This window comes from Zeugodacus cucurbitae, chromosome 5 (genome assembly GCF_028554725.1).
Source record: "Zeugodacus cucurbitae isolate PBARC_wt_2022May chromosome 5, idZeuCucr1.2, whole genome shotgun sequence".
Taxonomy (NCBI): domain Eukaryota; kingdom Metazoa; phylum Arthropoda; class Insecta; order Diptera; family Tephritidae; genus Zeugodacus; species Zeugodacus cucurbitae.
The window spans coordinates 45,719,616-45,743,016 of NC_071670.1; the positions used below are offsets into that span (position 1 = coordinate 45,719,616).

Below are 23,401 nucleotides of genomic sequence, written 5' to 3' on the forward strand. Positions count from 1 at the left end.
ATCCGAGGAAACAGTGTGACCGAGGTACAGACGGAGTTCTGTCATCCCAAACTGGAACGATTTTGCGAAATTCGAAACTCTTGAGATCAGAACCGCCACCTCTGGTTCGTCTAATGCAAAATGTAAAGAGGTCTCCATTTTCATCACCAGCTGGTTGAAGTCTGTATCCATACTACATCCAAAGAACTATATACAAATTGAAAAAAAAATTCAAATTATATACACCAACTAAAAGGAATAATCTTAAGGGAAGCCATCCCATGAAGTGGGCTAAAAAACAATGTATAATAAATTGCTTACTTAACATGCCTGGAATATGGTAGTAAAGTGATTTTCAGAAATTGGAATGAGGGATCTGTTCGAAGCGCTCAGTTGGCATCTGGAAACTTTGAACGCGTTTTTCTCAAAACCTTGTTTGTCCCACTTTCCTCCATCGTATCTCAGAAACGCCTTGACCGAATGACTAAAATGTGTAGGGTCAGCACACGTAAATACATGGAATGCTCTATTATTACTTAAAAATTCCAAAAACTTCGAAAAAAATCGCTGAAAAACAGTCCGTCACATAGTGTGACCCCTTAAAGCATATTTCCTTCTCTGGATGCTATATTTGCAGTTCAAATAGCTTTTCTACTACATAGTATATTCTATTAAACTAGAATTATTTCTTACAATCCTCATAGTAAAGTCAGTGAGAAAGAGAGAGAAACAAAGTGAGAATTTGTCAGCTTCTTTTTTACTACCAGAAAATAATACAAATTGATTCAATCACATGGAAATGCGAATAAAATTTAATGAAGCAAATTGCATATGTATGGACTGACTGGTTTATAGCGCAATTATGCACAGACGCACATTTATTTATTGGTAACATGCTTCAGAGAAACAAATACAGTTGATTTCATAGATTAACTAGAGCATAGCGACATATACTGAGAATAGAGAAGTCTATAAAAATGTATTTTTTGTATTCATATGTGGCCTTTAGTTGTAATCATCCACTATGAGCTGCTCCTATATGGCCAGTCGTTTAATTCTACCATATACTGCGAACTACTGGACCGCTTGAGAGAATTATATATATGTATGTATAGGATATTCTTATAGAGGTATAAAACCGCGTCTGATCCTTATGGAGTTGATCCCGTCGGTGCAATTTCGAAATATTCTGCCGGCTTAGCTGGCGTTATCTTGTCCATATGATATAGCTGGCCAATTCATAGGCCTAGTTTTTGATAGAGTTCACTGCAAAAAAGAAATCACGTGCCTGAATGTGTGATGTGTTGCAAAATAAGTTACCACATATCGCTTACCTGGCCACACTGACTCTATTATCAATTTAATATTTTGGTTTGAAAGATATCCCTCTCGATACCCATAAAACGAGTCCCAGTATTTATAAATTTGATGTATCTATTCGCTTGCAAATATAATCTTTTCTGGATTATTTCGAATTTAAATTTAAAAGTCTTCTTTATCCACTTTCTCTCTCTTATATCAACTGTATCAGAATATTCCAACAATTCGTAGTACCTAACTTGTAAAAGCGACTGTCCACAGCGACGAAAAGCTCACACTTGCATAATGAATGAGTGACATAATAAAATTTATCATGCTCATTAATTAGTCTTGCCAAAAAGTCGTCGCAAATTTCATACCGTTACTCAAAGTCAATAAGTGTTATAATTGTTGAGCATTACACTTAACATAGCCTCCAGTGGCGTCCCGTAAAATAATAAGTATATGCTATTTGAACAGCTTGATTTTGGATTTCATTTTATTATTTCTTTTTATTTCGTTTGACTTCAAGTTGCTGCTGTTGCTGAGTGCAAAGTAAAATCAACGAAAATTGTCCTTCAGTGTTCTGCGTTTAAACTGTGTTACATTTTATTGGATTTCTTTTAACTTTCACGTCATTAAAGTGTAAGTAGGTTTTAGAGCAAAAGTTTTTCGTTCGTTTTGTTTCTTTGCACTTCTGCTGCTTTGTAGTAATTTTATATTAAGCGTTCTTATGGGAAGATTTCTGCAAAGTTTCAATATAAAACTTTGCCAAACCTTGAATGAAGCAAAGCCAAATTTGTGTGAGGAAAATAATAATAAGAAATATGTATGTATATACCAAAAGTGTGAAATTGACCTTATCACAATTTCGCAATAAAGACAAACTTTCATTTTTGATACAGAATAAATATGTATGCCAGTGTGTCTAAAGCAATATATAAAGAGCTGAGACATACTTAAATATATTTATATACTTAAATATATAATTGCCGCCAAAACACGTAAACAAGGATTACATCAGAGGATGGGGAGGTCAGTATCCGTTATATATATATACCTAAAATATTGTCATATTTCCATTAATCGTACGACTGAATATTAATTCTAGGCTCACTGAAGACAATTAGTAAGTTTATGCAAGAAGGAGTTTTTTCCGTGCATGTAACACCAAGATCTGTGAGTATGTACCCCCATAAAAATCAATACTATTGACAGACCCATCATTTGCAGGCAAATTAGGCTCATACCAATTAAAAGTGTAGGCAACACGTAGTACATTGTGTTAATAGAAATTAAATTCAAAGCATGTTTTCGACCTTTTAATATGCCGTTAATATCTAGAACATATATCGACTTAATTGTTGATTAATTGTGTATAGAGAATTCATGTGAGATTCATAATGATGTACATATGATCGGTTAATGATTACAAAATGCCTGTTTAGACCCGAGGGTTAATTTAAGGATAAGAAAGTGAGATATTATGTTGGCAAATATCTCCTTTCCGCTTCTTTTGCTCTTTATTCAATCGATAATCTGTTTCCCTCTAGACGGCAACTCCTTATTTTGCGAAGAACTCGGATAGAAACTTTTCATAAGCCTCTTTTGAGTTCAACTTTACACCACCAAGGACGTTCGCCATGGAGAGGAACAGGTGGTAATCACTTGGCGCTATGTCTGGGCTATATGATGAATGCGATAAAACCTCCCATCCGAGTTCCTGTATCTTCTGACGAGACATAAACGAAGTGTGTGGTCTGACGTTGTCCTGGTGGAACACTACACCCTTTCTGTTGGCCAATTCTAGACGCTTCTGGTCGTTCGCCTGCTTCAAGCGGTCAATTGTTCGCAGTAGATGGTAGAATTAAGCGTCTGGTCATATGGGAGCAGCTCATAGTTGATGATTCTTTCAGCAGATGGTTAAAATGGTTTGATGACTAACTCCCATCTCCTGGGCGATGTGACGAGATGCCACATGCCGGTCTAACTCAATGTTTTCCATGATTTTATGGGTATTCGTCGACACAGGTTTTCCGCCGGCTGGCTTATCCATGGTTCGAAGAGATAGAGTACCATCCCCCAAAACACCCCTAATATCACGGAACGTTTCTCTACCGGATTTGCCTTTAACGAAGGTAAAGTTTAAAATAGCCCGAATTTCGGCGTTAGTGAACTCCATGTTTACACGTCTATAACTGTTGAACGCAATATCCAAACTAATCATGCATAGCGTCCTTTTGTAAGTTATGTCAAGACCTTTATAGTATTGTAAGATACGAGCTCTGTAGCGCTTTATTTGTAGCCGTGAAATTCGAAAGACAAAAAGGCGGAAGGAGGATATTTGTCAACCTAATATTATAATTTCGGACTCTGTAGTTCTTATAATGAAATTAGTTACATATGTGGCTATATTCTATTCAGAAAAATGTATAACCATACATATAAACAAAACCAGACCCATCTCCTTCTAAAAAGCTACTTCCTATAACAGTACTATCCTCCCTCAACACACTGTCACTGCGGCTAGCACGTGCATGACAGACATTTCGATTAGACCTTCGTGTTAGACAGTTAAGTGGTAGATATTTTGGTTGTGGCAACATTTTTATGCGCACGTAATGTTATGACTTAAAGCTCTCTGTACATTTGGAAATAAACAATCCTACACACTTACCTAGCTACAGACTTGCTGTTCGTCATTATGCATGTCCTTTAATTTCCTCTTGTTTACTATCGTGTTTGTTGATTATTTGTTCGTGTTTTACCTTCGCTCTTATAATTATTAATAATGTTTATTTACATTTTAATTGTTAATTCAGTGCACGAGAATGCTTGCTCATGTACTTAAATATGTTTAGATATATACTTTTATATGTATATTTGCATAATATGTAGGTAATTTAAAGCTTCATAATTTACACTGTTTGTTAGGCTTTAATAACAGGAAACAGGAAATCATTCGATTTTCAACTATTTGGAGTAATTTATAAATTAAAGTTGGTATCGATAGTACTAATTTTTGTTATAAATACAGTGGAAGCATATATCTAAAATGTACAAGGATTATTCTGAACAAGTGGAACACGCTCAATGTTTTATTAAGCAACGATTTTCGAATTTCATCAAATATTTCGTGTGATTTGTTTTTTAACTATATCGACTTTTACCTGCAAGCGGTCGCTTTTTAGAATGCTGCCATTTGAAAACTATTCAGGATACGACCTTACCGCTTTCACAGAATATTTTTGAAGGTATAAAGTATCGAATAAGCAAAAATAAAAACATCGTTTTCTGAAAATGTCACACTGGTATAGCCCCTTAAATATCCTTCCTTGAATTATATTCGATAACTCCTCAATTTCACTTCACACCTGATTTTTTGACTTTTTTGATTTCAATATTTTCCTATTAGCTGTTACCTTAAAAGACTAAAACTTTCATCTGCTCATAAAATAAGGATGATACTCTGAGAAATTTTAACCAAAATTTAAATAAAACAAGTAAGGAAGGGCTAAGTTCGGGTGTAACCGAACATTTTATACTCTCGCAAATTATTTATTTAACTTTATTTGTATTATATAATACACAATTTGACTCACATATTCGTCATATTTATTGTATAAAGTCCATTGAAAGTTGGAAACCATAATATTAGGTTAGAAGCACCGAGGTCCTCGTGTTCGATATATGGGGCCTTAAAAACCCATGGTCCGATTTCGGCGATTTTTAGAATGGGGCTGCCACACTATTAACATAGTATTTGTGCAAAGTTCTGCACTGATATCTTCACTAGTACTTACTTTATATATTGTAAAGTAAACGATTCAGATCGTCTTCAATGTTCTGGTATATAGGAAGTAGGCGTGGTTGTGAAGCGATTTGGCCTATTGTCACAACATATCATTGGGATGTAAGGAAACTATTACAAATCAAGTTTCATTGAAATCGGTCGAGCAGTTCCTGAGATATGGTTTTTGACCCATAAGTGGGCGACGCCACGCCCATTTTCCATTTTGTAAACAAATCTGAGTGCAGCTTTCATCTGCCATTTCTTATGTGAAATTTAGTGTTTCCGACGTTTTTCGTTAGTGAGTTAACCCACTTTTAGTAATTTTCAACCTAACTTTTGTATGGGAGAGCGGCGTGGTTATAATCCGATTTCTTTCATGTTTGGACTGTATAAGGAAGTGGCTAAAAAAACGACTGCAGAAAGTTTGGTTTATGTAGCTCTATTGGTTTGCGAGATATGTACAAAAAACTTAGTAGGGGAAGCCACGCCCACTTCCCCAAAAAAATTACATCCAAATATGCCCCTTCATACCAAATTTTATTTCCGAAGCTTTATTTATGGCTTAGTTATGGCACTTTAGGTGTTTTCGGTTTTCGCCATTTTGTGGGCGTGGCAGTGGTCCGATTTTGCTCGAAAGCAACCTTCCTATGGTGCCAAGAAATAAGTGTGCCAAGTTTCATCAAGATATTTTAATTTTTACTCAAGTTACTGCTTGCACAGACGGACGGACGGAAGGACGGACAGACAGACATTCGGATTTGAACTCCACTCTTCACCCTGATCACTTTGGTATATGTAACCCTATATCTAACTCGTTTAGTTTTGGGTGTTACAAACAACCGTTATGTGAACAAAACTATAATACTCTCTTTAGCAACTTTTGTTGCGAGAGTATAATTATCATTAAAATCAATTTAAATTTAAAAGGGTTTCGATCAATTAATTCTATAATATTTTATATATATTTTTTTCATCAAAAATGTACCGTTTGCAGTGCTCCGACTCTTTACATTAACAATTTTCATTTTCTGACTTTGGACTTCTGTCCACAAATCACATTTAACTTGACATTTAACAAACATGTGTCAGCGAAAATTAAATTTTGTTGCTGATTTTGGAGTAAAACGGGACATGTGTGACCTCAGCGCTTGTTCAAACATATACATAGGAACAAATATAGACTTACATAACAGAATTTTAAGGTGTGTAACGATACATATCGTTTCATAGAGTTACGCAAGTAATTAAATAATGTATATGTACTCTCAAATATATAAGAGTTACCATTCGGTACATAAGATCTAGTTTTAAAGACGGCTTTAAAAAGCTTTGTAGTGCAATTTTCTATATCTTCTATAAGCAGGAGATTGGAGAAAAAGTTTTTTAGGGTCATCAAAGTATTCTGATTTCGATAATGTTCAGATCTCTTTGAACAAAAAATCATATCGCCAGAGTTTGAGATCAGATGAGGATTATATTTAATACATAATTTCCATCATAGGGAAGTAATTCGGTACTCTTACAACAACAGGCCTCAGCATCAGTGAAATTAAAATTGGATTTATCCTGCAGACTATATTATATATATATAGGATTCTATCTTTCTATACTATCAATGGATAGTTAGTAAAGAACCCTGTTCCAGTTCTTGGGAACTTTCGATGTTTTTGATATAGTAGTTCTTCGAATACCTTTTGAGTCACTTTGACTGACTAACTGAGGGTTGCTCAGCTAACCATTATTTTCATTTCACTACGTAAACTTGTAGAAAATACTTGTTATTCTAATAGTCAAGTATGATCTGAATGATGATTTCCGATTTTTTATATAAAAGTTATTTCTTGACTAAAAGGCTTGTACATATACTCCATAAACGATTACATACTTTCATGAGAACGTTTTCATTGTATCGTTTGCTTTTGAATGTTAAGTTTGATGTAAATAGTCAAACATAACCTAACAATTTCTATATATATATAAATATTAATATATATCTACATATGTCCGTGTTAAACTTAATTTCTTTACATTTCACACAATTGAATATTTACAAAAAACGTTTCAAAGACTAAAAATGCGTAATCTACACTAAAGCTCTTATCACATTTAGAAGTTTATACCATTTCAGTGAAATACTCAGACTCCTATACAAAAAATCCACTGTCTACTGAATAATAGATAAATGTGTAGGGAAAACATTTACTTTTTGAAAAATGATTAATGTATTTGTTTACAAATGTTTCTGGCATGCAGATTTGTCCGCACAAATTAACCAAGACCTAAGGGAGTACTCCAGCTTTTCACTTATATATTTGAATACATATAAACATACATATTTGTGTGTATTTGAAGAAATTTGAGCGTTGGTGAAGCGGCACTTCCGTTACAAAGCCGGTTTATTTTTTGCTGACTCCTGCTACCCCCTAAACAAAGCCTTTGGTGTGGTTGACTGCTTGCCACACCTAAATTTGTTTGTATTCATCGTGTTGTTTGGCAGTGGAGTGGAGTGGGGTAGGCATTAAAAATTTCGATTCATAAGCAAGTTATTTTATAGGTTACATAAATATGCCCAGGAGGGTGTAAATACTTTTGTTTGTGAAATATTGTTTGATTTGGAAAAATTTTAAATAATAAAATTGAAAAATATAAATTTCTTCGGAAAGACAGTTTGTTTTTCCAGAATATACATCACTAACCTTTACCTTTTATCTTTATGGAATATTTATAAAATCTGTACTGTATTGCTATGTGTTAAATGGGATTGGCAGGGAACCATCTATTATGAGCTGTACCCCAACAGTCAAATTCTTAATCTTGGATCTGTATAATCAAGATTTGGACAGGCTGAAGGTAGGTATCGCTTAGAAGCGGAAAGTTTTGACCGATAGAGGAAGATTTGTATTCCAACAGGACGACGGCAGGCTACACACATTGTCAGCGAATCGCCAAAAGCTCCCGGAGCAGAAGGAAGCTGCATTCAGATTAAAAAATCAAAATGGAAAATAGGCGTGGCGGCACCCACTTATGGATCAAAACCCATATCTCAGGAACTACTTGACCGATTTTAATGTAATTCGGTATATAATATTTTCATAACTTCCTGATGACGCGGACAGAATATGGCAGAAATCTGTTCACCACCACGCCTACTTCCCATATAGCTCAATTTTGAATTCCATCTGATTCCTTCACTTTCTAAAATATACATTAGGAACCAATGAAGATGGAGGAATATAACTTCACACAAATACTGTATTTGAGCTGTGACATCACTAGTGGAAAAATTGTTGAGATCGGACATATAACTTTTGAAGATCCCGGGTATCGAATATGAAGTACTCAGTACCCAATAGTAATTTTTCACCGAAAATATCGGTAAATCTCTCAGATAGTTTAATTTAATTCAGAGGGAACCTTTTTCTTTTAATAGTGTGTCACTATACAAAAATGGTTCAAAACGGGTCATAATTGCCCCTAGCTCCCAAATAGCTAACTATAAGTTTTTCAAAAATATGGTGTGCTTTATTATTTATGAGCACATAATCTTAGATATAATGTATGTTACTGGTGAAAATTAGTGAAATCGGTTCAGGAATTACCTCAGCCCTCATATAATATTTAGGATGATTTTCGTTATTCTTTGGACTTTATACCGAATATATGGGTCAAATTGTGTTATCTTTATAAAATTACATCAATAAATTGCGAGAGTATAAAATGTTCGGTTACACCCGAACTTAGTATTACCTTACTTGTTATTATTAATTGTTTTGTTTCATATTATTTTTTCTACTACACCACTCAGAATAAATTTTAAATTTATGTAAGAGGTCGAAACTACTAGCATTTTATTATATCGTCCTCCTCCATGTGCCGCCCATGTATTTTGCATATCACTATTTACATAGACGCCAGCATATTGAAAACTTCAATCATATGCTTTTATCAAAATTTCATCTAGTCACCCAACCTAGGCGCATGCCATCTACCGTCTAGACTGATAAATTTGCTGAGATTCCCTGACACGTTTCGAAAGCATTAAAATTTTCTCCCAGACAGAATAAAAACTTTTTGATTAATACTACTTACTTAGATATCTTTGGTACATACATAGTATATATGTATGTTATAACGGTTACATCCACGCCCTGGTGTACGTGCAATTTGTAACGGTGCCACAACTCCAAAACTTCACTTTAATGATGAGAAGTTGAGTTTATTGTTTGGTGTGAGGGGTTTTGGGTTTCTTTCGTTTATATACATACATATATATATCATGGCTTAAGTATGTACAAGTGTAAGCGTGACTCTTTGTCTGTCGTTGTCAACGCTAAATTGCTGACAGTGCAAAGGTGTTGAATTCCAAGGCGAAATGTTTGTAAACAAAGAAAGGTGTTTTTGTGGAGTGAGCCGAAATGAATGCATTTGTAGTGTTCGGTTCGACAACTGCTAGTCACAAAGACATAATAATAAGCACAATTACGCCTGACAATAAAGCAGCTTTTGAGTATAACGGTGTTAGTAATTTGGTTTCAGGAATGACTTTTCAGTTGATTGCTTGAAAGCTGCTAGCTTTAACTGTTTACTTATAGTTTTATACGCTTGATAAGTATTGAAATTAAATTGAGTGCATTCTAAGGATAATTAAAGGCGGCAAACTGTAGTTTTGTAAAAATAACGAAAATACAAACACTGAGCGAGCGTAGGAAACGGAAGTCATTTTCAGCAGAAATGTTTTGAAGTAGTTGAGTCATTCAGGTGCTTAACTTGCCCTAATTTACAAACCCACTACAATTCATGCAATACAAATCCTTCCGAAGCCTCCGTCCTATACTTAATTGTTGAAAATTATTTTGATTAGTCACTGAAGTGCGGAATTAAAGTTTGCTGAAGTATTTATATTTGTGAATTTGTGTACAACCAGCACGCGATATAAGATATGCTTATATAATATATATGTATTGAAATAGGTATTTGTTAAACTGTTCGTATAAGTGCCAAGAATTTGTTTTCTTCATAATGAAGAGCTTTATCAAATAATTAAGAAATCAATCAAAGTGTCAGAAAAATTCCTTAATCATAATTAGACTTCTTGTGAGTGTTTCCCTGGTAGATTAAGTGGAAGTATGAATGATAAAAAGAAGACTGCTTGCAGTAGAAACGGTTAGAGATTTTTTTATAATACGATCCGATTTCAACAATGGTAGTCTATCACTTCGAACTGCGACGATTCAGAGCGGGTGAAAACGACAACATGGATAAGCCAGCCGGCGGAAGACCTGTTAGACCGAGTTAGACCGGCATGTGACATCTTGTGACATCGCCAAGGAGATGGGAGTTAGTCACCAAACCATTTTAAACCATCTGCAGATGGCTGGATACACAAAAATGCTTGATGTTTGGGTGCCGCGTGATCTGATGCAAACAAACCTTCTGGACCGAATCAACGTCTGTGATATGCTGCTGAAACGGATCGACCTCGACCCATATTTGAAGCAGATGATGACTGGCGACGAAGAATGGATCACATACGACAATGTCAAGCGAAAACGGTCGTGGTCGAAGGCAGGTGAATCGTCTCAAACAGTGGCCAAGCCGGGACTGACGGCCAAGAAGGTTGCTGTGTATTTGGTGGGATTGGAAGGTAATCATCCTCTATGAGCTGCTCCCATATGGCCAGATGCTTAATTCTACCATCTACTGCGAACAATTGACCGCTTGAAGCAGGCGAACGACCAGAAGCGTCTAGAATTGGCCAACAGAAAGGGTGTAGTGTTCCACCAGGACAACGTCAGACCACACACTTCGTTGATGACTTGTCAGAAGCTACGGGAGCTTGGATGGGAGGTTTTTGTCGCATCCACCATATAGCCCGCAATATATAGCGCCAAGTGATTCCTGTCCATGGCGAGCTCCCTTGGTGGTGTAAAGTTTAACTAAAAAAGGATTGTGATAAGTCCAAGTTCTTCGCAAATAAGGAGGGGGCTCGAAAGAGGGTGGTATTATGAAGTTGCCGTCTAGATGAAAACAGATTATCGAACGAAATGGTGCATATTTGAACTAAATCCGATCACTGTAACACTTTTTATAAATTATTGAATAAAAAGCAAAAAAGAAGGGAGATATTTGCCAACCTAAAAGTTTTCGATTTTTTTACATCTTATGTCACATGAAAAACTTCGTATATCTTTTATTCCTCTCTTATTAAGTCGTCGAAGTATATTCAGTACATTTTCATAAAATGTTTCGAAAAGTGTTTTGTTCATCTAACGGTTATCTAAAATAATCGACATATTTTAATATAATCGACGATAGTAATGTCTTGGATTCCAGTAGACAGTCTGTCCATCCGACAGTCTATGTAAAGGATACTCTTCAGTAAGAATTTAGATATTGAGATCTCAAGGTTAGGATTATATTTGGTAAAACTAATTTTGAAAAATTGCTATAAATTTTATGGAAACATTTTTTATGATAATACATATATGAGCTATCTGAAACCATCATTGCACTTATCTCCTTGACCTCAAATTTAAAATATGGTAACTTCTTATACATTTATTATAATCTTATATAGTGAGTCAGGGATATATAGCTGGAGGTAATTTGGGAATATTTAGTTTAGCATAGTATGGTATTAGTATATCTGTTTATATCTTCCCCTAGATTCCCTTTAACAAATATAAAGCTTTCTTTACTCTCTGATATATTCGAACTCAGCCTTTCCCGACTCTTTTCCTTGGGCTTTCGTCGAACCGATTTCTTTATAAAATTAATATATATATATATATATAGTGAACGGATACCAAATTATAACTCGTACATAACTCGTTACTTTGAGAATAATATAATATATCTTTATGCTGCCTCCTTTAACTACAAACGAAACTTTATGCAGTCGTATATAAACATATCATGACCTATTATATCACTATGCTACATTAGAATTGAGGTTTTGGGGTTTTGTGGCTTAACGGCTGTAAAACAATTAGATGTCTCATTGTCAAACAGACACTTTTGTTTATATGTATATGAGAAACAAACAGTTAGATGAATAAGTATGCGGTTACGAAAATAGTAGCCACAATAAAATATTTAGGTGTATGTTTGTCGGATTCTGCATGATAAATACAACCATTTCCAATGTCATTCATCTGTATGTGAGTATCTATGAGTATGTGTGAGTGTATATGAGTAAATTCATACATAAGTAAATACTTGGAAATGGATGCTGTTGGGTTCATTGCAATTCCATAGAAAATGTACATAATTTCATGGTAAATTTGCTGTAGTTAAAAGGGTTCATACATATGCACAAACTAACAGTTGCAGACACATTTCAATATATACAAGATATTTAGAATAATATGATTTTATAATTTTCGAAAATCAATTTAATTTTTGAATTTAATTTTGTCGTTTAAAGGAATACTGAAAATAAATTTCCGCCATTTAAAATACTGAAGAAATGTATAATGGGTTTTTTATTATAGTAAATGAATTGTGTAATTGAAAAGTTAAGATTTGAAATGCATAAAATACAAATAACAAATACAACACTGCAAAATTTAAAAACATTTAAAAACAAAAAAGTTAGAAAGTAATGATTTGAGAGGGTTGGTTGGCTTTGAGTTTCAAATGATTGATAGATGTTTTCAGCTAATCTCTAATGAAACACAGGCATCCCGACGTTGACTTGCTGGTGTACAAATTCTCACATTCAGCTTTCAACTATGCGCAAAATCGCTCAAAATTAGTATATTTTGTGAATCACCGAATACTGGCTCCACATTAGATACATATTTTACAAGACCTACTCATATATTCCATAAGTAAATCAGCCCACACATAATTTTTATTTTTTTTATGAATTGCAGTTTCACTCATAATTGTGCTTATCTGCCGCTTGTCGTGTGTAAACTTCAATTTCCTCTCTTGCTGGACACAGCACTGAAATACACACATATTTCCATACTCACATATGAATAAGGATATGCCTATGTACATAGCACAAAGCTACGCAGGCCAAGACATTCATGCGGACATCATCATATGTAATGTGGTGTGTATGCGGTAATCCGTAGTACGTTGACACGCACTTAATTTCCCAGTTGGCAAACAAAAGCGGAAATGCTCCTCCGCTTCAGTGGTCAGTCAGCATGATTTAAGGCAATGCGATGGTGGCTCTTCTTAGCTGTTGCTTCTGCTTTTCACACATTGTTCATTGTATACGTATAACGGCATTATGTGCGGTTATTTTGGGCCTCATTTGCGTTGGCTACTGTATCAGATTAATGTCAACTTTATTAAAATGTCATATTAAATTTCATTCATAAGTAGGAAAAAAGTAGCGAAAGGGCAGAGGCACACTCCTAGTTTTGTATGCAATTGCTCTTTTTTGCATTTAAATAGCCTAACAAATCCCTTTATATGTATGCAAAATACCCGGAAAAGCGCTGTCACTATAATTAAGTCGTATAAATGCTGTTTGTTTTTTAGGGTACTGTTGATTTATTTATTTCCGTTTTCATTTGCATTTTTTTTGCTCAGTTATTAGGATGTCATATTATGACGCAAATTGTTTGATAGCTCAAATAATTATTTTTACTTGTTTTTTAAATAATATATATCATAATTTAATATTATTTACTATTTGAAACAAATATCAATAATAATACATAATATTCATATTTTATTTATATTTTCAGGTAAGTCGTCTTCCTTTGAATATGAAAATTTTGATTTGAAATATACAAGAAACATTTCGATACGCATATAAACATATCGAAGGCTGTAAGTAAATATACTTCTTTCTAAACTGTTTCTATTATTTATATAAAGTTAAGTTAAGTAATTTTTAATTTTCTTTTCTCTTGCTGCTTTAATAATCGAATATCGTTTAATAATATCGATTGTACCATATTATTTGTATCGTATAAGTAATGATCACTTCGAAAATAGTATCAAAATGACTTCCGTATTCCAGCAAAGGTCCGATCTTTTCCTCTCCTTATTGTAGTAATTGTTATTGAACCTATGTATATTTAAGAGAATCCAACAAAATACAGCCTGACTTTACTACTACATATAAACAGGAAGTTTTGCTGGATATCAGGCATCCGTTCTATAACACTTTACAACACTCGGCTGGGCATTGGACCAAATTATTTTTTTTCCCGGTAAAATAAGTCATTAATTTAAAAAAAAATTATAATATATTCTCCGATTTTCGAATTTAGCCTTCAAAATTAAAATATTTCGCTACGAAGTTCGAAAAAAGGATTAAAAAAATATTATTATATTAATTACAGGATATAGTTACTAAAAATCCAAAATGTTAATGTAATCGACATTTTCGGGTTTATTTCACGGGATACAAAACTTTTCGGCCAAGCTTAGAAGCAAAATGCCATGAAGAGTATACGTTAGATCTTCGAAAAAAAAAATAAAACTAACATATTTCGAAAAACCTCTGGTACACCTTCCATCATCTGTCATATAAGCTTGATCGAAAAGTTTTATAAATTCTTGAATTAAGAGGAAAATGTAGATTGTATTCATATTTTGAATTCTATTGTAAACGAACTTCGAAGCCAAATATTCCAATTTTGAAGGCTAACTTGGAAAATCGGAGAATTTTTTTATTTATGACTCAACCTCTCAGAAAAAATTAGTTTGGTCCAATACCCAGAAAATAATTCGATTATGCCGTGTAGTGTTATGATTAACGTTTTCATAGTTTGTGATGGGATTGCATATATTTCATTTAATAGTTTTAAACGTTCTTGTTATTGCTGCTATCTCTAAGCAGATCATTCTAGACATTGTTATTATTTTTCAGATAATTTCCCGGCTTAAAACTATCCAAAGAAGGTACAGTCAACTCTCAATCTTCAATAGTCGTAAAACGCTCGATTAAACATAGCTTTTCGGTTAGAAATATATAGATTTTGTTTCATTAATTTGAGATTGTTTTCCATCAATACCACCACCACCACCAAAAAATATATCCGAGTGATGCAACTTTTATAAGTTACTCACATCATATAACATATAACAACCAATAAATATGTAATCAACACTAAAAATTAATTATTTCGATCTAAAAATCGGTATTATGAACCCCTAATATCTCGGAAGTTTTGGTGAATTTATACTTTAAAGTCACTAGAATACAGTTTTTAAAATGGAATGAAACTTTCTAACCCATTCAAAATTGAACGTCACTTCTTTTCTAGAGTTAGGGAAAATAGTTCTACCCTATAGTTCAGTTGCTAACGAAAGGCTTACGAGGTCTTCCATTATTGGTTTATTACTATGTATGTTAACCTATAAACAAAAGTTGGGTTAGTCTCGCTTTTTCGTACTTGAGTAATGAGACGACGCAGGTGAGTCCGGTGATGAAAAAGAACAAAGAACAAGAACAATACAAAATAACTTCAGTTCTTATAAAAACAATCCTTAAACAGAGTTTAAGCATTTTGACGACAGCAGTTTCTAGTTTTACGGAATTGATATTAAGGGGTTAGGTGGCTTTCAGATGCCATAAACAAGGGTATAATATTCAAATTTGAATTTTTGACCGAATTTTAACCAAAAAACTCAATTTTTTGGCAAAAGATGTGTGCAAAATTTTAACAAAATCGCTTCATAACTTTTCGAGAAATCATTGAGATAAATGCGTTTAAAGTTGTACTTTCGTACTGACGTGGTTTGACATGATATTTTCGGAATATAATGCATTCAAAATATTGAATCCCATCCAACCCCTTAAAGCAAAAGTAATTTAATGTATGTAGGTCCAGCAAGTGGTACTTTTGATAGACTAGTAAAATTAAAAATAAATAGCGCTCTATTAATAGACGAAGCTAAAATTTTGTAAGACAAAAGTCTCATATTGGAAGGAAAGCCTCATATGCTTGTAAAGCTTAATGGATAGCTTAAATAAAGTTATCATAAAAAATATCTGTGAGCATACTGTAGCAGAGTTCCATTACATTTTTTAATACCGCACATAATTTAATTTCCCTCCAAACGTAGAAGAACTTAGATGCGGAAATAGTTTTCCTAGTCGACTAAGTAATTTAATCCTACGGCATTATAACAACTTACAAACTGCAAAATAAATAAGACGCGGAATAACTTCGCAGCAACTACATGACGGGATTAAAGATGATTGACCGAAGTAATCCGTTTTTCTTGGTTAGAGGAATAAGTGAGAGCAATTTAGCAAGGAGATTCAAGAAAAGAAAACGAAAAAATAGCCGCAGCTAAATTAATTTCATACCTTTTCAAAAAGGAAAAATGAAGAAGAATATGCCACAAGGCAGAACAGTGTAATGCCTAACAGTGTTAAGCAAAAAGCCCTTTTGTGGCAGCCAGACAACGGAGGATAGATGTATGTATATAGCTGGAGACAACAGACAAGCACAGCAACCTATATAGGTTTATATGTAGGCATATGTTTAAGTAATTGTACACACAGTATATATTCCCGTTAGTCCAAGCAATTCAACACTCTGCTCCCAAGCTTTCTCCGCTGCCGTTGGCTACGGGCTGCTAGACTTTAAAAGCACTTAAAAGATTCGCGGCACGTAAAGTAGCAACAACCAAACCGAAGAAAGGACGATAAAAGAAATTTGGCAATGACGAAAATGATGATAAAAAGTAAATGCATAAGGACATAAACGAAAGAATGCGAAATGAAATCTGAGTAAGAAAAATAATGTGTAGCGTAAAATTTAGAAGACGACGGCGTGAAGCGTGAGTTACACGTGACAACTGTAAGCAACTTTTATGCGTGTATATATGTATCTGTGCGGCGGGTTGCAGCTGCTTGACGACAATACAAGGCATCAAGCACGAATCATCGCATACGAAACCAACCGAAAGCGGAAAAGAACTGACAGCTGAGCCGTATTTTTAGCGGTTGTTTATGTATCCGCTGCTTGTGGCATTTAATGTGTCTCTGGGTGCTTGCCTTAAACGCAACAAATGAATATTTAATATTTTTATATTTTCGCTACCAAACGTTCCTACTTTGCTGTCATGTTTATAATCATCCTTCGTGCGTATCAGTGTAAAATTTAAATATTAAATTACCGCAAGCTTATGGTGGATAGTACTTGGAGAGAAATTTGCTGGATACGAAATAGACGGATATTAGAGGTAGGAGATCTGGACTGGGAAACTAGTTACTAACTGAAGTTGTGAAGCTCTTACTAGTTAGAGATATATGTATATTTCAGATACAGATTTAAATGTTTATGTAATAGCGTTTTTAGACAGCCAAGTTAATTGATCAATTAAAATTTTGATTTAGAAACCAGTTTTTGCCGTCTACTCGATAACCGATCAGCTGTTATACATTTTTGTTTTTGCTTTTCATAAGAAGTTTCATCAGCTGATTAATATTTTTCAGCAGCGACATTTACCGTTGCTTTTTTATCAAAAAATTCAGCCAATCCCAGACTAAGAACGTATATCGTACGTCTTTGTCGCAGAGTCGCTTTTGATTTTCAAGTCGATTAAAATTCATTTAAAAATAAATGTAGATTTTTATTTTTATTTTTGTTAATCGATCTTAATAAGCATTTTAATCGAGCAGAGGCCGATTAATTTATCAATTAGCTCCTGTCTAAAAACGCTATAAACTTGCCTTTCATCAACTATAGTGTGTTCATATAGAATATGGGTCGATATAGAGTTTGGCCAGCAAAATTATTATAGCACCAAAAGGTTCAGATGCTGACTTTGATCATTCACTTATCATACATAAACCATAACATTTTGCTGTTATAAGAGAAGCGCCTGGGTTACCGTTGAGCTTGAAATATATGTACAGTGACTGTTGTTCCCATGATATGATATATGGAACAGTGGGTTAGGTTAGGTTAGTTAAGTAGGCAGTTCTTTGCACAGGTGGTTCTTCCTACCTAACACTTGGAGAGTTTTGAACGCTATCCTATGTGATATCAATAAGCTCTTAATGGATCAAAGACCATTACTGTTACAAACTTCTTGCGTCGGCTAATGTCAATTCTAGTCAATTTGCTAGGTTCGCCGAAGATGATCCTTCAAAAGATGAATCCATCACGCCTTCTTCCAAACAGCTTTGGGAACTTGCAACTGGCTGGATCCCTAGTCTCAACGTATGTGTGCCTATCGGACAATGTCCAATAAGCACACCAATAATCGCGCCGAGATGGACCTTGCTGAACCACAAACTACACTTTATTGAAAAACGTTTTCGTCAAAATTGTTATTTTACTGATGATGTCTTAAAAGGTGCTCTATTTGTATAGGAGAAGCTAGCTATGGCTTTACCTAGCTATAGATACAACAACAAAAGACTTTTGATATGCTTTCGAGAAGCCGTTTTTGAATTGTATTACTCTTTTTAAAAGTGCAATTTGTGGACATATTACGCTATAATCTAAGATAGAAGATCTCTTTAAATTTAAGATGAGTTAAAAATGATGGAATTTTCATTATTTTAGGATAGAGTTGGGACTCTTCTCGTCTAAAATAAAGTTCTTTTATTTGTAAGATCTTTATCATCGAAGATTATCTTTCCTTTATAAAAAACTTGTTAGAATGAATTGCGAGATCATTCGAAAGAATATACCTATTGGGTCATAAATTATAACTTTAACCAGTGACTCCGAAAACTCCCGAGTAACGAGATTCAAGCGAATTTTTACAAAAGCTCTCCGCTACATTGCTTTTTTTTTGGGCTTTGTCAAAACCCTGTTTTGATGAGGTTAAATGGATTTCATATTCGGATTCAGCGACTCCAAAAACAATAGGTACACATAGTAAGATCCGCAGGTCAGAAACAATTTTTTTTGTGTGATTGTGGCTCTTCGAGAATTATAAAAACAGACTTTCGTTACAACTAGAAGATTTTCAAAAATATTTTCTCACTTTTTGATCTATTGCGCCATATGGTTGGTGATGGTTCAAGGCTTAAGAGCCAAAGATAGAAAGATATAATTTCCTATGATAGTCTATGCAAAGTATAATAATTATCGCGAGCAGTTTGCGGTCCCCTAATATATTTTATGAATATAGTAATGAATATTTCTGAATGGTACAATTTTAATATGTAACTTTTTAGATTCGCCTGGAGTTTAATACAATAGTATAAGCAAATAAGTCATATATATCTTCGAAAATACTCACCCACTAGAATTGACATATATGTATATAACATATTCATTTCTTAGTAAATTTCAATGGAGATACACTCAAAGTCATAATTTATTGACAGTTATACATTTGCATGCTATGTAGTATTACAGCGTTTAAGCGGAAACATCACTCATATCAAACATTCCACGGGGTTGAAATGTAAATTACCAAGAAGTGAAAATGTAAGTGTGTACTCATATGTGAGTATGCGCACCCTTGTTTATCGTCGTAGAAATTTTATTCATTACATTTCAGGCGTGTATTCACTTCCTTTTCTTATTCACTCATATATACTTTCTCACTTTTTCGCTACTTTCATTACCACTGGTGATTTTAGATTTTGTTTTAAATATTTCCTCATCACTTAGCATTTATAGAAATTTCACTGCCGTGAAGTTAACTTGAATTGCTTGCTAACCTTTTTGATAGATTTTTGGCACTCAAATTTCATGAAAATCATTTCACACTTTTAAAATTCTTAATGAACTGTTGGCAGTGGCGCTGCTTAGTACGCGCATTGCTTTGATTGTAGCAGGCGCCGCCAATAACTTGGTTTCCAACTGCCACATTTTTGATTGATTTTGATGGGCGCTTTGAAGCGCGTCTGTTGCCAAGGCATGGTGTTGAAGTTGTCGTTGTTCTTGTTGCTTTTACGCCTTGGGTGCGGGTGCTTAGAAACACTTTGTAATTAAGTTGCGCTTTGATTTAAATTCTTTGGCAACTACATTTTTGTGTTTGCTGTGAAGAATTTTTGTTTTTTGATTTGTGATGCTGGTGTTAATTTTGAAGGTTAGAGTTGTGATGGTCAAATTATATTTTTGATTACTTTTAATAATTAATTTGTACTACTTCTGAATTTATTTTATATCCAAATGATTTCCAATAAATTTTAAATAAATATTTTTTTGGATGTGTGGAAATGGATTTTTAAAAAATATATTTCTGAAAATTTATTCTACATAGAATTTTGGAATAAAAATTGAATAATAATAATATAAATTAAAATATATAAGTTGATTTTGTTTAATTAAATATCTTAAACCAAATTGTTAATTGTTTATAAAATAATAACTTAAAAAAAATTAAATCATTTAATTTGTGAAATTATTTTTTTTGTGATTTGAATTATTTTCGAATGCAATAAATTAATTTTAATATTTTTCTATAAATTATTAATATTTACTTATTTTTTATATTAATTTTTGGACATTTTTATTGTATTTAGACATTAAAATTAAATAAAAATATAAATTATAATATATAAACTGATATTTAATTATTAATTTTAAACTAAATTGTAAGTTTTCTATAAAATAATAAAAAATTAAAAAAAAAAAATTTATATTTTTGTGAAATTATAAACTGAACTAATTTGATTCATCTTCGTACGCAATTTATTTAATTAATTTTTTTTAATGTTTTAATTTTTTAATATTTATATTTGTAATATTTAAATGTGTTTTGTTGACTTTTGATTTGAATATTTTAATAAATATTTTCTTATAATTTATTAATATTTGCTAATTTTTTATATTATTTAATTTTATATATTTTTGCTTATTTTTTTGAAACATTTTTTTTAGTAATTTTACACATTTTTTTTTAATTGTTTTATTTTTGTTTTTGTTTTTGTTCTAATAGTTTTTTCTATTTTAATTGTTTTAATTTTATTTATGAAATAAAATAATTTTTGTAATTTAATCAATTTAGGCTTAACCTCTATTAATTATTTTTTTTATAGTACTTATTATTTTAAAATTAAAATTTTTAAAATTAATTTTTTAAAAATAATAATTTTAGTTATTTCTTATTTTATTTGTTTAATTTTTTTTTTAATGAAACACATTTTTTTTTGTAATTTAATTAATTTGTGCTCTAATAATTAATTTTTTTAATATTATTTAGCTTTTTTTCATTTAATTTATTTCATTAAATTTATAATAAATTATTTTTAAATTAAATAGTTTTTTTTTATTTAATTAATTTATCCTAAATTTTTATTTTTTAATTTTTTAATATTATTTGGCTTTCACTGTTTGTTTAATTTATTTGATTAAATTTAAAATATAATAAATTATTTTTTAATTAATCCTATATAATTTATTTTTTTATTATTTAGTTTAAATTTTTTGTTTTGGTTAATTTATTTTATTAAAATTAAAGAAAATTTCATTATTTAATAAATAATTTTCGTTTAAATTCCATTCATTTATTTATTTTTATATAAATTTCAATCAATGCAATTAACATTCCATTAATTTCCCACAATATTTCGCACTTCACTTCACTTTACAGCTGAACCATATGCGTGCATCCTTCACAGCTATTTTGCCATTCTTCAGGCTCAAGTTCATACAGTTTGTTATTGTTTTTCGCACACAAATGCTTTGTAACCGAAATCACAATTTTGCCGCAAACCACAACCTGCCATTACGAATTCACTGCTACAACTGATTAAATTTGTGTAGAAAGCGCGCGTTATCAAGTACTCTCAGACAGTAGTGTAGTACTTGGACGCGTCCTTATGCAATCGTACAAAGTAATCATTGCCAATGCAGCATAACAATGTACTGTTAAGCACCGCACATTCGTCGAAATACTGTTCGTAACAGTGCGTATGGCATTTGTTTGGTTTTTCCTGCAGTTCTCCGCATTCAGCGCGCTCTTTGCGCATGCGCTGCCTGTCGCAATTGTGACTTTTTTTGGCAAAAGCAAACAGCTGTTTGTTACTACGACAACATTGCTATTTGCAAATGTATGTACAGTTAGCTGGCAGAAGGATTGTATCATAACAAAAGATGGAAAACAAAGCAACCTGTTTTGTTGCAGTATAATTCATTCATATCGCTGGTTTCGCAGTGATGCACCCACACCTGTCGTGAGTGGTTGTGGCAAAGGCACGGCAGTTGATGTTTGTAGATACATTTTTGCAATTTGCAGAGCAATACTACCGTGTTGTTTGCGTACTTCCAGTTAAGCCGCAAATATTGCAAAATATTTATACACAACTTCAGTGTTTTTTCGCTTTCTTATTGCCTTTTTCCAGTTTGTTAAGCAGCTGTCCGTTTGCTCGTCTCACCATACGTTTATCTGTGCGTACTTATACCTATCTGTCGAGATTTGAATTTTACGCTCATCCACATTTGCGTATGCAATTTTTTCTATTACCCCCCTCTCTCCCTCTCTTCACTTTCTATGATGCGCCTGTTGGCTGCCGCCCATTTCATAACAACCGTACTGAAGGCCGCACGGGGATTAATTTTGTGGCCTTAATTTTCATGGTACTGACACACCTACAGACATTGTGAAGTATAAGAAAGTCATGTTTTTTTGGCAACACAGTTGTTTCTCATCATGTATCATGGCTGCAAATGAATAAAAATACAGGGATGTAGATATGGATGTGTGGATGTGCAATTTGGCGGGTTTTCCTACATTTACCTTAGGGGGAACTGAAAATTTTTTAATATGACAAGGACAATGAAATATAATTTTATTCATTTGAGAGTGTTATTTTGTTGTTGCTAGAAATACAATTAGAGGGAAAGAACAACCACCGTATTCTCCTGAAATGGCCCCGTGTGACTTTTTCCTGTTTCTAAAACTCAAATTACCACTTCGATATCATTGAAGACATCAGAGCTAATTCTCAACGAGAACTGAAGGTACTCCCGGAATATAGCTTTAAAAAGTGTTTCTATCATTGGTTTGTCCTTTGGAAGAAGTGTATTTTCTCACAAGGGGCCTATTTTGAAGGGGTTATAATAAATTTAGATGATTGATAAGTTGTTTAAAGGTCGATTGCTCCACTCTCCTTTGCTAATTTTAATACATAAGCCTCCTCAAATCATTTCCGAATATAGTGATTAAGTCCGCTCGAAATTCTAACCATATTTGACAACAATATTTTCTCATCAGAACATTTTTATTAGAACGCATTTATTGTGCCAACATTTTGCCTACACTATTCCCCACTAATATGTAGCTAACAAGCAAAAGATATTATAACAACAGGAAACATGAAAACTTTTTTGACAACAATAACCAACAAGAACAAGATAAACAAAAAGCAAAAAAAGGAAATGTAACCACAGCAGACATTGATGATATACAAAACTTTTTGTTACAATGAAAGGG

At 33.0% G+C, this 23,401-nt stretch overlaps 1 protein-coding gene across 1 annotated transcript in view; it reads right to left on the bottom strand.

Moving 5' to 3' along the window:
- LOC105213761 (probable G-protein coupled receptor B0563.6) overlaps positions 1 to 21,704 on the bottom strand; it is a 70,755-nt gene extending 49,051 nt beyond the window's left edge. The window contains exons 1-2 of the mRNA XM_054231665.1: positions 21,543 to 21,704; positions 19,256 to 20,035 (exon numbers count right to left, since the gene is read on the bottom strand). The gene's annotated coding sequence lies outside the window, so the exon portion shown is untranslated. The remainder of the gene's footprint in view (positions 1 to 19,255; positions 20,036 to 21,542) is intronic.
- Between the last annotated feature and the right edge of the window lie 1,697 nt (positions 21,705 to 23,401).